Here is a 12,907-nt window from a genome sequence, read left to right as displayed (position 1 = left end):
CAACAATGTAATTTATCTGCAGTGGGAAGTACGACATAGGTATCCTCCCACTCAATAAGAAAGGATACAGGACCAAACAGGATTGTCTCTCAGCTGCATGAACTGCCACTATAGATGTAATAGTAACCCCTCCTCGTTTGAGTCAATTTTCACTGTTACACTGTCATTGGTTCTTCTTCTTCATCCAAGAGCTTTCACTTCCTTTTTTCCGTTGATATAGGCATATAAAAGTTATTTTCTTGCAGGATGAGTTGTAGTTTTGGATAGTTAAAATAAGAGAAAACATTCTTCTTTACTAGCTCTAATCCACCACATCAGATGGTATGTATATTGCTGACCCGCTTCTGGTGCGGGGAGGCACACAGGAACAGGTCAAAGATTTTGTTGATTACACCAATGACAATCCTTCTAATCTAAAATTCACAAATGAAATTGATGATATCGAAATCCATGTCCTGGACATTACTTTGTTAGGAAATAGCATTAATAATAAAGAACAAGTCTTGCCATATAAAAAAACCCTCATCCCAATCATGCCATCCTCCTCATGTAGTGAAAAAGTTTCCAATAAGGAATTAAAATTAAGTGCAATTGTATGAGGGCTTACTTATTGCTCCCATTTTAGGGTACATATATTTTGGTTGACTTTTATTGCAATGCAGTAACTAAAAAAATGACAACTCTGGTGTTTCAATTTTTCTCAATTACTGTATGAAATCAATAATTGTATTATTTTTATAGATCATATTTTTACAAACGTAGTGACACCAATTATATTTTTTAGTTGTATTTATATATACAAATATAAATATACCGTAAATATATTGTAGCAATGCCACTTACTTGAGAGTGAGATGATGTATCACAGGAACCGTTTCCATTTAAAAGTCTGGCTGGTTTATTTCAGACCTCATAAACTGCATCACAGGAAAACTCAAATGCAGCCTTTTTGCTCAGCACAAAATGAAACATAAATTCAAAAGTGCATACAATTTTGCGGGTTTGTTTGAGTTAGGGTACCGTTACACTTAGCGATGCCCCAGCGATCCCGACAACGATATGGATCGCTGGTGCATCGCTAAGTGGTCGCTAGTGAGCTGCCACACAGGCAGATCTCACCAGCGCCATAGAAGGGGTCGGGGGTCGCTACTTACCTGTCAGACGCGGCGATCCTGACGTCCTCCCACCCACGTCCACGTGTCGCTGGTCGACGCCACAGGAAGCGCAGCAGAAAGCGCCCGCCGAGAAATGATCCAGGACGTTCTCGCGCGACCAGCGATGAGCAGCGGGGGAGCGGGTCGGAGGTAAGTATCAGACATAGCAATATCTCTAGCAATATCGCTATAACGTCACAAAATCGGTGACGTTACAGCGATATTGTTAGCGATATCGCTATGTGTAACGGGGGCTTTAGAGTCCAGCTTCCTAGTCCTTTAGCAAAGGCACATAATCCTGGAGGTCTGCAAACCTCCACACACTGGCATCTGTAAGACAAACAGATCTATTTTACGTGAACCAAACCTAGGGGTGGAGATGAGCAGCTGTCTCTCCCAACTCTTCAGCTGTTCCCAATCAACCTGTCATGGCCAATTAACCCCTCTTAGTACTATGTGTACTAGAGCACTACTCCAGGTTTATATCACAGAGGACATGCACCTCTGTGACACACATCTCCACTATCCACTATGTGTATATATATAGCAGTAGTATATTGAAATATACAGTATAATGCAAGTTATCTATAAGGTTCAAGTTCCTTAGGGGTATTAAAAGATATGTCAACAACAATAAAAAAAAGCTTAGAAAGTTTAGCTTTCTAAAACAAAATTCAATATTAAACCATCTTCCTCCCAACCCCTAAAAAATTTTATATATACGCCACTCTTGTCATTTGGCTGTGTTTATGTAATGAGCTGGGTGGTGGAACCACTGTACTGGAGCCCAAGGAAGACCTGGAGGGGCATGACTAGGAGTCTTACCCAATCTGACCATGGATATGCAGCAGTGTATGATACCAAGATCCAAGGAGAGACAAGGGAGGTGGTCCAGTTGCTATTCCAGGATAGACCTTAGGTAGATGACAGCTGATCCCCTGGGAAAGGGTAGTTAGGGCAGCCTGATGGAATGTCCAATAAATGCAGGCAGGCGGAGTAAGATGACAGGTACCACGGATGCAGATGGGACCGGCTGGTGAGTAGATGAGCACAGGCAGATGCAGGCTGGATCGGTTGATAGGCAGTCTGGCAGGCATGGCTGAAAGACGGGCTGATGAGTATGGCTGATAGACAGGCAGGCAAGCATGGCTGTTAGACAGGCTGGTGGGCACAGTTGATAGACAGGCTGGTATACAGGAATACGAGTGCTGGGACCTGAGAACAGAGAATATTTAGGAACACACTTACAAAATTGCACAGGCACCTCTCACCTGATGGTGTCTTAAATAATATGTGCTCCCCAGCAATTGGCCGGGGGACACTTTAGGACAATGAGCGCTGTCCCTATATAAGGCCGAGACCACGCGCGCGCCCTAAGCACTGTGCCCCTGGATCTGCCAAAAGTGCATGAGCACTGGGCAGCTGCGGGAGAACCAGGTCGGGGCATGGAATCGCAGCAGGGAGTATGTCGATGCCTCTGCTGGGACGAGGGAGGTGGAGAGTAGAGGCGCTGGAGACAAGGTAGGAGTGTTAGGAGGAGTAGCGGAAGGTGCAAGGCTGCAGTGGTTAGTGCATCGGTGTCTCTGCTGAGGAAGAGGATGCAGAGACACCAGCGTTACAGTTTAAGAATTAAAAATACATTTGTAACACCCTTTTATGGCTACCACTGTACCCTGGGTGTTATGGGGGGTCTCACCTCTTCTGTACGCAGTGCCTCCACCCGAATCTTGATTGGAGCTCTGTCTCTGGGCTGCAGAAGGACAGTTATCTTCTGCCAGGGGCTGATTTGGGAAACCCCTGCCACAGCTCGGTACACACTCAGGAAGCAGGAGTAAAACAGTTTAACAGATTTATTGCTATGAAGCAGAATTAAAATGGATTTACAGGAATAAACATACAATGCGATTAACTGCTCTATAAAAGTCATATACAAATCACAGACTAATTAAACCCCAACCCTACAAATATAACGTGGCCAATTCCCCCTCTTTTGCATTTACTCAGTCCGACCATTGGGGCCCAGTTGCCGTGGATGTTGACGCGCAAAGGAAGGTTGGCGCGCAAAGTAGAAAACGTAGGTGCACTTAAATGAATGTTGCTGTCAATAGTCTCGGCTGCAGTGTACTCACTGTAAGTCGCGCTGATAGAATCACAAGTCTCAGCAGAACACTCACTGTGTCTCCAACAATCGGAGGATTCTTTAGACTCCAGCTGAGGGCTGCAGGATTTAGACCTTTATCCGATGGGAGTGATGGCAGGACTCTCTGGATCTTTGCTCTCTCCGGCAACACGGGTATCTCCGCGGGGTCTCCCACACTCTGCAACTTAGGGGAATCAAGATCCACACCGCTCTGTTTCTCATAACCAGCAGCAGCCACGTTTTCTCTCCTCTCCCTCTTTACTTTCACTTTCTCCTCATAGTCATCCCCCAAGTCCCTCTTCTTCCCTTCTTCTATCATCTCGCTGGAACAAGGATCCCTGGGTGTTGTAGTCTTCTGCCACTCAAGAGAAAAATGATTAGTGTCTGTAGGTCCCTGTTTAACAGCCACTGCAAAACTCTTCTTAGAGTTTGTAAGCTCCAGCATGTCGGTAGATGCTCTGACAGCTCCCTGTGCATGTGTTACATTCTACCCCTGGTGAGTGATTGAAAGTGTCTCATCACGTTATGAGGACTCACCACCTAAAACATGAAGGGGGGTTGGAGCATCCTGACTAACATCAAATTTACATGCACACAAACCACCACCTGGACACATGGGAGATACCGAGTAATAGGGCCAAACAGAATTGGAATTAGAGGGTATCAGCCTAGGGACCTCAGTGGTATGTTCCATTCTATCATAGGTCAACATCATGGGGGGCCTAACGTCCCACTTAGGACGAATGTGTACCAAGGGGACCCCCTCCTCAACCCCCGACTCTTGTCTCTCCCAAATGGGCTCCTCCAGATGGATCTCTTTATTCAATAAATGTTCTTCTTCTGGACTCTCCCCCAATTGTGGACAGAGAGCCTTAGCCTCCTGACAAATGTCCTTTGTTCGTGTTTCCACTTAAGGAGTCAGGTTTTCAAGGCCCGAGCCTGTGGGGCATGGGTCCTCGGTCCATCTGTAGCTCCATCGACCGACAGCTTCCCATTCATCCCCAGACTCGCTGCCACTTCCTCCTGAGGCAACCCCAAGCTGGGGTGGAGGTTCACCCCTATGACTTCTCCTATTGCACAGAGGGGTGGTTCGACCTCCTTGAATTTGCAATGTTGGTAAAGGGATGTTCTTTCCCACAGGCAACAGATGGTGTCGATGATAGGTTTTGACAGCTCTGCTCCCTTTCTCAGACTTTACTCTGGGGGCCCGGACACCAGGCTGCTTCTCCATCACCACATAAGGGTCAGGACACCACCGGGAGCATGATTTGCAGTATTCTTCTATATGTGCTTCCATCCGAGGCCAGTAAAATCGGTCAGCCACAAGACCCATGGTTTTCTCGATGCCAAGATGTCCATGATCACCATGCAAAGACTTCATGACCATCCTCCAAAATCGGGTGGGTAACACCAGCTGTCTACAAACTCCTCCCTTCTGGCGCTTTGTCTCCCAGTATAGTAGTCCATTTCTTATTACTAGCGACTCTAGCTGCCGAGTCAGCAGAACAGACTCCTCTGTTCTCAAGGCATTCTTCTCGGGCCTCAAGCCCCTCTTAACCCACCATCGGACTACCCCCACCAACCGATCCTCCTGCTGCGCCTTTCTAACTTGATTACGAGTCAGTTTAGGAAGAGAATCTGAGGTCACATTTGTCACTTGGCATTGCATAGAGAGGGCATTAGTTTGATGTCCATGGCACCGAGTCTTCACTTCCGAAGCGGGGACCCTATCCATCCACCCAGTCTGTTTGGACGAATGTGAAGAGTTCCTTGAGCTCCACCTCTTCCGACACTGACGAGTCATATGGTCTGGACTCCCACAAACAAAGCACCCTTTTGGTCTCATACTCTTTACTCTACAGAGGTCATCATTCTCACTTCCTGAAACCATGGTTTGCTTCTCGGCTACCTCCACAGCACTTTGTAGCCACTGTATTGTCTTGGCCTGGGCACTTAACAATTGTGTAATCTGCTCTCCCTGTTTCTCGATGACTGTCAGCAGTTCCATCTCTCGGCAGTCAGCTGATGGCTTCAGGGCAACAGTAGTCACCCGAGGGGATATCTTCTCTCTTGCTGCCAAAATAAACTCCTCCTTGCGAACTTCCTTAAGCAGCTCTTGTTTTCAAGAGGAACCAGGAATCTTCTCTCCATCACAAGACCTCATCCGCTGGGCAATTGGATCATGCGTGAGAGCTCCTCTGAGTACCTGTTCCAGATGACACTGATCAACTTCTTTAGGGCTGACTCCAACTTTAGATACTATTCTATGAACCAGCTTGTCTAACCGGTAGAGATAGTCAGACATCTTCTCATCTGGCAGTTCGTAGGTGGTACGGAGTTTATAGAGAAGATCAGTAACATCTTCAGGGGATCCAAAAGCATCTTCTAAAGCACTCATATAATCTTGATAAGTTGCTTGTGGCCTGTTCCGCCAAACAGCCTGCACCACTTCCATAGCAGTACCCCTCAAACTCTCTACTATTCTCTGCTTCTTTACTGCATCCGTGCACTGCCACTCTTCTAAGCACAGCAAAGTGACATCCCTCCAAGTATCATATCCCTCTTCTCCAGCAGGGGTGGGGAGGGCACCCGAGAAAATTCTTAGAAGATGGTAATTCCCCTCTGGCTGCATCTTTGCGAACTGACTGACTAATTGTTCCATAGCCATCATAAGCATATCTGCAGGGGCCACTGTCTCTTCCTGACTGACTCTAAATGAAGTAAAAGGCTAAACTTCACTAGTCTTTCTAGACTGAAGGGTTGATTCCTGTTGCCAGGTCTCCACTTTGGACTCAATAGGCCAAGTGATCCTCCATTGTCGACCATACTCTGGGGACACAGCTATCATGGATGGGAAATATTATTTCCTCAAGATCTGCCCAGTTGAGATCAAGACTGTGGGTAACTGTCCCCTTTTTTCCTTCTGGCGGTCGACTACTTTAGGGTGGGCAAGTGCAGTGAGTCGGTTAACTATTTTCAGTATTTCCTCATCAGACGCATCACGAAGCTCACCACTCACTGCAAAGCTTTGTTTAGCTGTAACATCCATCTCTCCGCACCACAAAAACGCTTCTCACTCTGTTAAAGTCTCCATAGTAAATACTCCTGTGTTAGTTCTGGATCTCAGCAGTGCCTCCACTGTAACACCCTTTTATGGCTACCACTGTACCCTAGGTGTTATGGGGGGTCTCACCTCTTCTGTACGCAGTGCCTCCACCCAAATCTTGATTGGAGCTCTGTCTCTGGGCTGCAGAAGGACAGTTATCTTCTGCCAGGGGCTGATTTGGGAAACCCCTGCCACAGCTCGGTACACACTCAGGAAGCAGGAGTAAAACAGTTTACCAGATTTATTGCTATGAAGCAGAATTAAAATGGATTTACAGGAATAAACATACAATGCGATTAACTTTGCTCTATAAAAGTCATATACACATCACAGACTAATTAAACCCCAACCCTACAAATATAACGTGGCCAATTCCCCCTCTTTTGCATTTACTCAGTCCGACTGTTGGGGCGGCAGGACTCTCTGGATCGTTGCTCTCTCCGGCAACACGGGTATCTCCACAGGGTCCCCGACACTCTGCAACTTAGGGGAATTAAGATCCACACCGCTCTGTTTCTCATAACCATCAGTAGCAGCCACGTTTTCTCTCCTCTCCCTCTTTACTTTCACTTTCTCCTCAGCGTCCTCCCCCAAGTCCCTCCTCCTCCCTTCTTCTATCATCTCGCTGGAACAAGGATCCCTGGGAGTTGTAGTCTTCTGCCACTCAGGAGAAAAACAATTAGTGTCTGTAGGTCCCTAATTAACAGCCACTGCAAAACTCTTCTTAGAGTTTGTAAGCTCCAGAATGTTGGTAGATGCTCTGACAGTTCCCTGTGCATGTGTTACACATTTATAAATGAATTAATATTAACAGAGCCCATAAACCTTAGATATAAGTGAACCAAAAACTCATGTGGCCGAAAGCAAATCTTTCTGACCTCGACTGAGCATACCTTTGTTTTGCAAGAGAAGAGTGGAGTAAAGCCGGTCATATACATTAGATGGCTGTTGGCCGAACCATGTTTCAGCCAAACATTAGGCTGACTGCCATCTTGGTAGTCTCTACCATACATAGGAGGTCTTGCTCCGAATGTCTACCAGCTGCTTATCTCAGGGACAACAAAGCTATTGACAGTACGAAATTGGACATACCCGATCAACATTTCCACCAACGAATAGTCGTCCAGTGCCCCATACACACATTAGAGGGATGGTCGAACCTGTTGATATTGATGGGTTTGGCCGATATCAATCTAATGCGTATGGGGGCCTTTAGACTCTGCTTGACACCTCAGGGGGATGCTTAGGCCTGTTTCACACTTCCGTTTTTGTGTCCGCCAAACGGATCCGTTTCTGTTTTTTTGACGGAAACTGATGCAAACGGATCCGTTTTTAAAAAACGGATCCGTTTTTTTGACGGATCCGCGGTAACCACTAATGGAAGTCTATGGGACAAAAAAAAAGGATCCTGCAAAAAAATGGCGGATCCGTTATTTTACGGAAACCAACGGATTTTGACGGATTTGAAAAAACGGAAGTGTGAAACAGGCCGTAAAAGGATTGGGAGTTGAAAATCAAATGAAGGCCCCAAAACCCATTATATAGTGAGCTGGTCCAGAAATTGGTATAGGAAAATGTGTATGGAGGGCTCTAATCCTAACAGAAACTTTATTAATAATTGTCACTTGTGCCCTCGAGTCTATAGCACCACTATAAGCGTTGATTCACTTTTTTTTGCTATTGTATAAGCTATCTGCATTGTGTTGTCTTCAACTACAGTTAAGAAACATAATTGTGCTCTGTATCACTTTTTAAGGCACCTGACCCTATCATTGAGTTAATAGGTGAGTTCAAACAGTCTACAGTGATATATCTTTGTCACAGCATGTTAAGAACAAGATTAAGATAACATTTGGTTACTGAATTTACTAATCACCTTGGGGGCATCAATCTGCCAACTTCAAAGATAAGACAAGACAGCCAAAATCATTCTCTGCTGTGACATTTTATGCCCAGAAAGGTCACAGGGGAACTTGCTATTTCTGAATTGTGTAACTGACAAATTATTTCTTACATAGTTAAAAAATCTACTTTAACGTTTACCACACATTTTTATCACGGTGAGTATGGGGAGGACACATACAGTCATATGTAAAAGTTTGGGCACCCCTATTAATGTTAACCTTTTTTCTTTATAGCAATTTTGGTTTTTGCAACAGGTATTTCAGTTTCATATATCTAATAACTGATGGACTCAGTTATATTTCTGGATTCAAATGAGGTTTATTGTACTAACAGAAAATGTGCAATCTGCATTTAAACAAAATTTGACCGGTGCAAAAGTATGGGCACCCTTATCATTTTCTTGATTTGAACACTCCTAACTACTTTTTACTGACTTCCTGAAGCACTAAATTGGTTTTGTAACCTCATTGAGCTTTGAACTTCATAGCCAGGTGTATCAAATCATGAGAAAAGGTATTTAAAGTGGCCACTTGCAAGTAGTTCTCCTATTTGATTCTCCTATGAAGAGTGGCATCATGGGCTCCTCAAAACAACTCTCAAATGATCTGAAAACAAAGATTATTCAACATAGCTTTTTAGGGGAAGGATACAAAAAGTTGTCTCAGAGATTTAACCTGTCAGTTTCCATTGTGAGGAACATAGTAAGGAAATGGAAGAACACAGGTACAGTTCTTGTTAAGCCCAGAAGTGGCAGGCCAAGAAAAATATCAGAAAGGCAGAGAAGAAGAATGGTGAGAACAGTCAAGGACAATCCACAGACCACCTCCAAAGACCTGCAGCATCATCTTGCTGCAGATGGTGTCACTGTGCATCGGTCAACAATACAGCGCACTTTGCACAAGGAGAAGCTGTATGGGAGAGTGATGCGAAAGAAGCCGTTTCTGCAAGCACGCCACAAACAGAGTCACCTGAGGTATGCAAAAGCACATTTGGACAAGCCAGTAACATTTTGGAAGAAGGTCCTGTGGACTGATGAAACAAAGATTGAGTTGTTTGGTCATACAAAAAGGCGTTATGCATGCGCTGTATTGTTGACCGATGCACAGTGACACCATCTGCAGCAAGATGATGCTGCAGGTCTTTGGAGGTGGTCTGTGGATTGTCCTTGACTGTTCTCACCATTCTTCTTCTCTGCCTTTCTGATATTTTTCTTGGCCTGCCACTTCTGGGCTTAACAAGAACTGTACCTGTGTTCTTCCATTTCCTTACTATGTTCCTCACAGTGGAAACTGACAGGTTAAATCTCTGAGACAACTTTTTGTATCCTTCCCCTGAAAAGCTATGTTGAATAATCTTTGTTTTCAGATCATTTGAGAGTTGTTTTGAGGAGCCCATGATGCCACTCTTCATAGGAGAATCAAATAGGAGAACTACTTGCAAGTGGCCACTTTAAATACCTTTTCTCATGATTTGATACACCTGGCTATGAAGTTCAAAGCTCAATGAGGTTACAAAACCAATTTAGTGCTTCAGGAAGTCAGTAAAAAGTAGTTAGGAGTGTTCAAATCAAGAAAATGATAAGGGTGCCCATACTTTTGCACCGGTCAAATTTTGTTTAAATGCAGATTGCACATTTTCTGTTAGTACAATAAACCTCATTTGAATCCAGAAATATAACTGAGTCCATCAGTTATTAGATATATGAAACTGAAATAGCTGTTGCCAAAACCAAAATTGTTATAAAGAGAAAAGGTTAACATTAATAGGGGTGCCCAAACTTTTACATATGACTGTATGAAGCTTTGTAATGACCATGAGAAAAAAAGAAACAAAACGGGAAAATCTAAAGTATTTTTAATGGTAATTTTATAACAAATATAATCAGAAAGAGATGTCAATGTGGTCTCTCAGACAAAACATTATCGTAGAAAAAAGACCTAAAAAAAGGACACAAAGATCCTCCATAAAAACAGTCAACATACACACAAAAATAATATTGAAAAAAATGATAGAAAAATAGGATGTTGCTACCATCACCCTACACTAAACCCTTTACTTCTGCCTAATTGACAGCGGAGGTTGGCACCCTAGGGGATATGATAGTGGCACTCCCGCTCCTCGGCAGCTCTCCCTAGAACCCGATATAACCCTATTTAGGGAATGATAAGAGAGTGAGGTGAGGATATGGTAGCCTAGGCCATGTCATGCTTACCGGTCCCACGCTTGCCGCCCCCGCCACGCTCTCTGCTCCTGCCGCGGCTTCCGTCTCTGGGTCCGCGTTGCCCATGGCCTTATTGATGGCCCTCTCTGCCTCAAGATGTCCTAAGCTTTATTGCCTCTTGCCCATCTGGTGCCAAGAACAAAGTTCCTCGGCAGCAACCCTCCGGTCTCCTGCATCCACTTCCGGTTCCTTTGGCCCCGTGGCAACATATTGCGATGGACTTTATTACGGATCTGCCTTGGTCCTCGGGCCACACAGTCATTTTTGTGGTCGTGGACCGCTTCTCCAAGATGGCCCATTTCATTCCTCTGCCCGGATTACCTTCTGCTTCCGAGCTGGTGAGAATTTTCATATCCCACGTCTCCGGATTCATGGCTTTCCCAAGCACATTGTCTCGGACAGAGGAGTTCAGTTTACCTCGCGATTCTGGAGGGCCCTATGCAAACTGATGGAAATAACATTGGACTTTTCCTCCGCCTATCATCCTCAATCTAGTGGTCAGGCGGAACGTACGAACCAAATTCTCGTAACGTACCTCCGACATTTTTCCAACGTCCACTAGAACGATTGGTCCAGCTTGCTCCCTTGGGCCGAATTCACCTACAACAATCATACCAGCGAATCCTCCGCCAAGTCACCTTTCTTTATTGTCTACGGGCAACATCCTGGTGTACCTCTGCCGGTACTCCTGGCTTCGGGTGTGCCGGCGGCCGATCTTCTGACCGAGGAGTTCTCCTGGGTCTGGCAGAAGACCAAAACCGCACTTGAACGAGCTTGTGACAGATTCAAGAGACATGCCGATAAGAGACATCTGGATTCCCCGTTGTACCATCCTGGGGATAAAGTTTGGCTATCCTCAAAATTTGTCCGTCTCAAAATTCCCTCATATAAACTGGGTCCTCGGTACATCGGTCCCTTTGAGATTTTAGCTTGTATCAATGATGTTGCCTACAAGTTAAAACTTCCCGCCTCGCTATGGATTCCTAACTCATTCCATGCTTCCCTCTTGAAACCGGTCATACTTAACCAGTTCCATGCCTCTGTGGGCCGAGCCCCCATGCCCGTTTCCACACAGGATGTCTTTGAGGTTAAGGACATCCTTGCCATGAAAAGGTCTAGAGGTAAAACCCTTTTCTTGATTGACTGGAAGGGTTTTGGCCCAGAGGAGAGATCTTGGGAGCCCCAGGAGAACATTCAAGCCCCTTGAATTTTAGCTAAGTTTCTTTCCGGCCTTAAGAGGAGGGGGCGTAAGAGGAGAGTACTGCCACGCTTACCGGTTCCACACTCGCCGCCCCGCCACGCTCTCTGCTCCTGCCACGGCTTCCGTCTCTGATTCCGCGTTGCCCGTGGCCTTTGGGTGCGCCCGCCGCTACCGGCGCGCTCCTGCAGCATGCGCGCGCTCACCAGCGCTCCTGATCCCCACCCCGTGGTCGGCCTCTGTGCTCTGCCCGGGGCGCATGCGCACTTCGCACCCCAGGTCTCAGCACAGGCTGGGCCGTTCCTCCTCCTCCATGACCCTGCTGACCTGACCCGGAACTCCTGTATAAAAGGCAGCCTCTCCTCCTGTTCACTGCCTGATCGTCATTTCCTGCGACCTCCTGTCAGGCCCCGTGCCCCTGCTCCTTGCACTGTGCTGGTCTTCTTATTGTCTGTGTTTCCTTGCAGTCTGCCTGTTCCAGTGTCCTCTCCCTAACGGCCCCTGTATAGGGGTCGGTTCCACCTGGTAGCTCGCCCGGGGCCCCTCAGTGCTACGGTCCAGAGGATCCACTCAGGAATTCTGCCTTGCCTAGCGGAACGGTTACAGGCCGCGTGTATAGATTCTGTGTCTGTACCAAGTACGGATATACTGATCAAATAATTAACCCCTGGCAAGTAAAATTTTGGCAGCAATAGAGTAAAGGTTTATCTATTAATAATAGGCATGTAGAAAGGTGGGTGTACCTCTAATTCAGTTCCTGGCTAGTATAGTACTGCATGCACCCTAAGATATACCCCTGCCTAACAGCCTGACAGCGGATGTTAGCACCCTATACTTAGCGTCAGTGGCACCCTCGCTCCTCGGTGGCTGCCCCTACTATCTCTATACAGGCCCTATTATCTGATAAGGTCAGGACTGTTATGATTGGGTCATCTCATATAGGACTCCAAGGTCTAGTTTGTTCTCTCAGTCTGCCCATTGGTCTGAGGATGAAATGCAGAGGAGAAAGATAACTGAATTTCCAGTTTGGAATAAAAAGCTCTCCAAAGTCAATAAACAAACTGGACTCCTCTGTCCGGCACAATGTTCTCAGGAATCCCGTGCAACCGAACCACCTGTTGTAAAAACAGGGGCACCAACTCAGAAGAAGATGGCAACTTTGGGAGTGGTACAAGATGGATCA

The sequence above is a fragment of the Dendrobates tinctorius genome, unplaced genomic scaffold, assembly GCF_039654945.1.
Source record: "Dendrobates tinctorius isolate UK_male_01 unplaced genomic scaffold, ASM3965494v1 ptg000133l, whole genome shotgun sequence".
NCBI classification, from domain to species: Eukaryota; Metazoa; Chordata; class Amphibia; order Anura; family Dendrobatidae; genus Dendrobates; species Dendrobates tinctorius.
The sequence above is the reverse complement of the archived record's forward strand: the minus strand, read 5'-3'. Positions refer to the sequence as shown.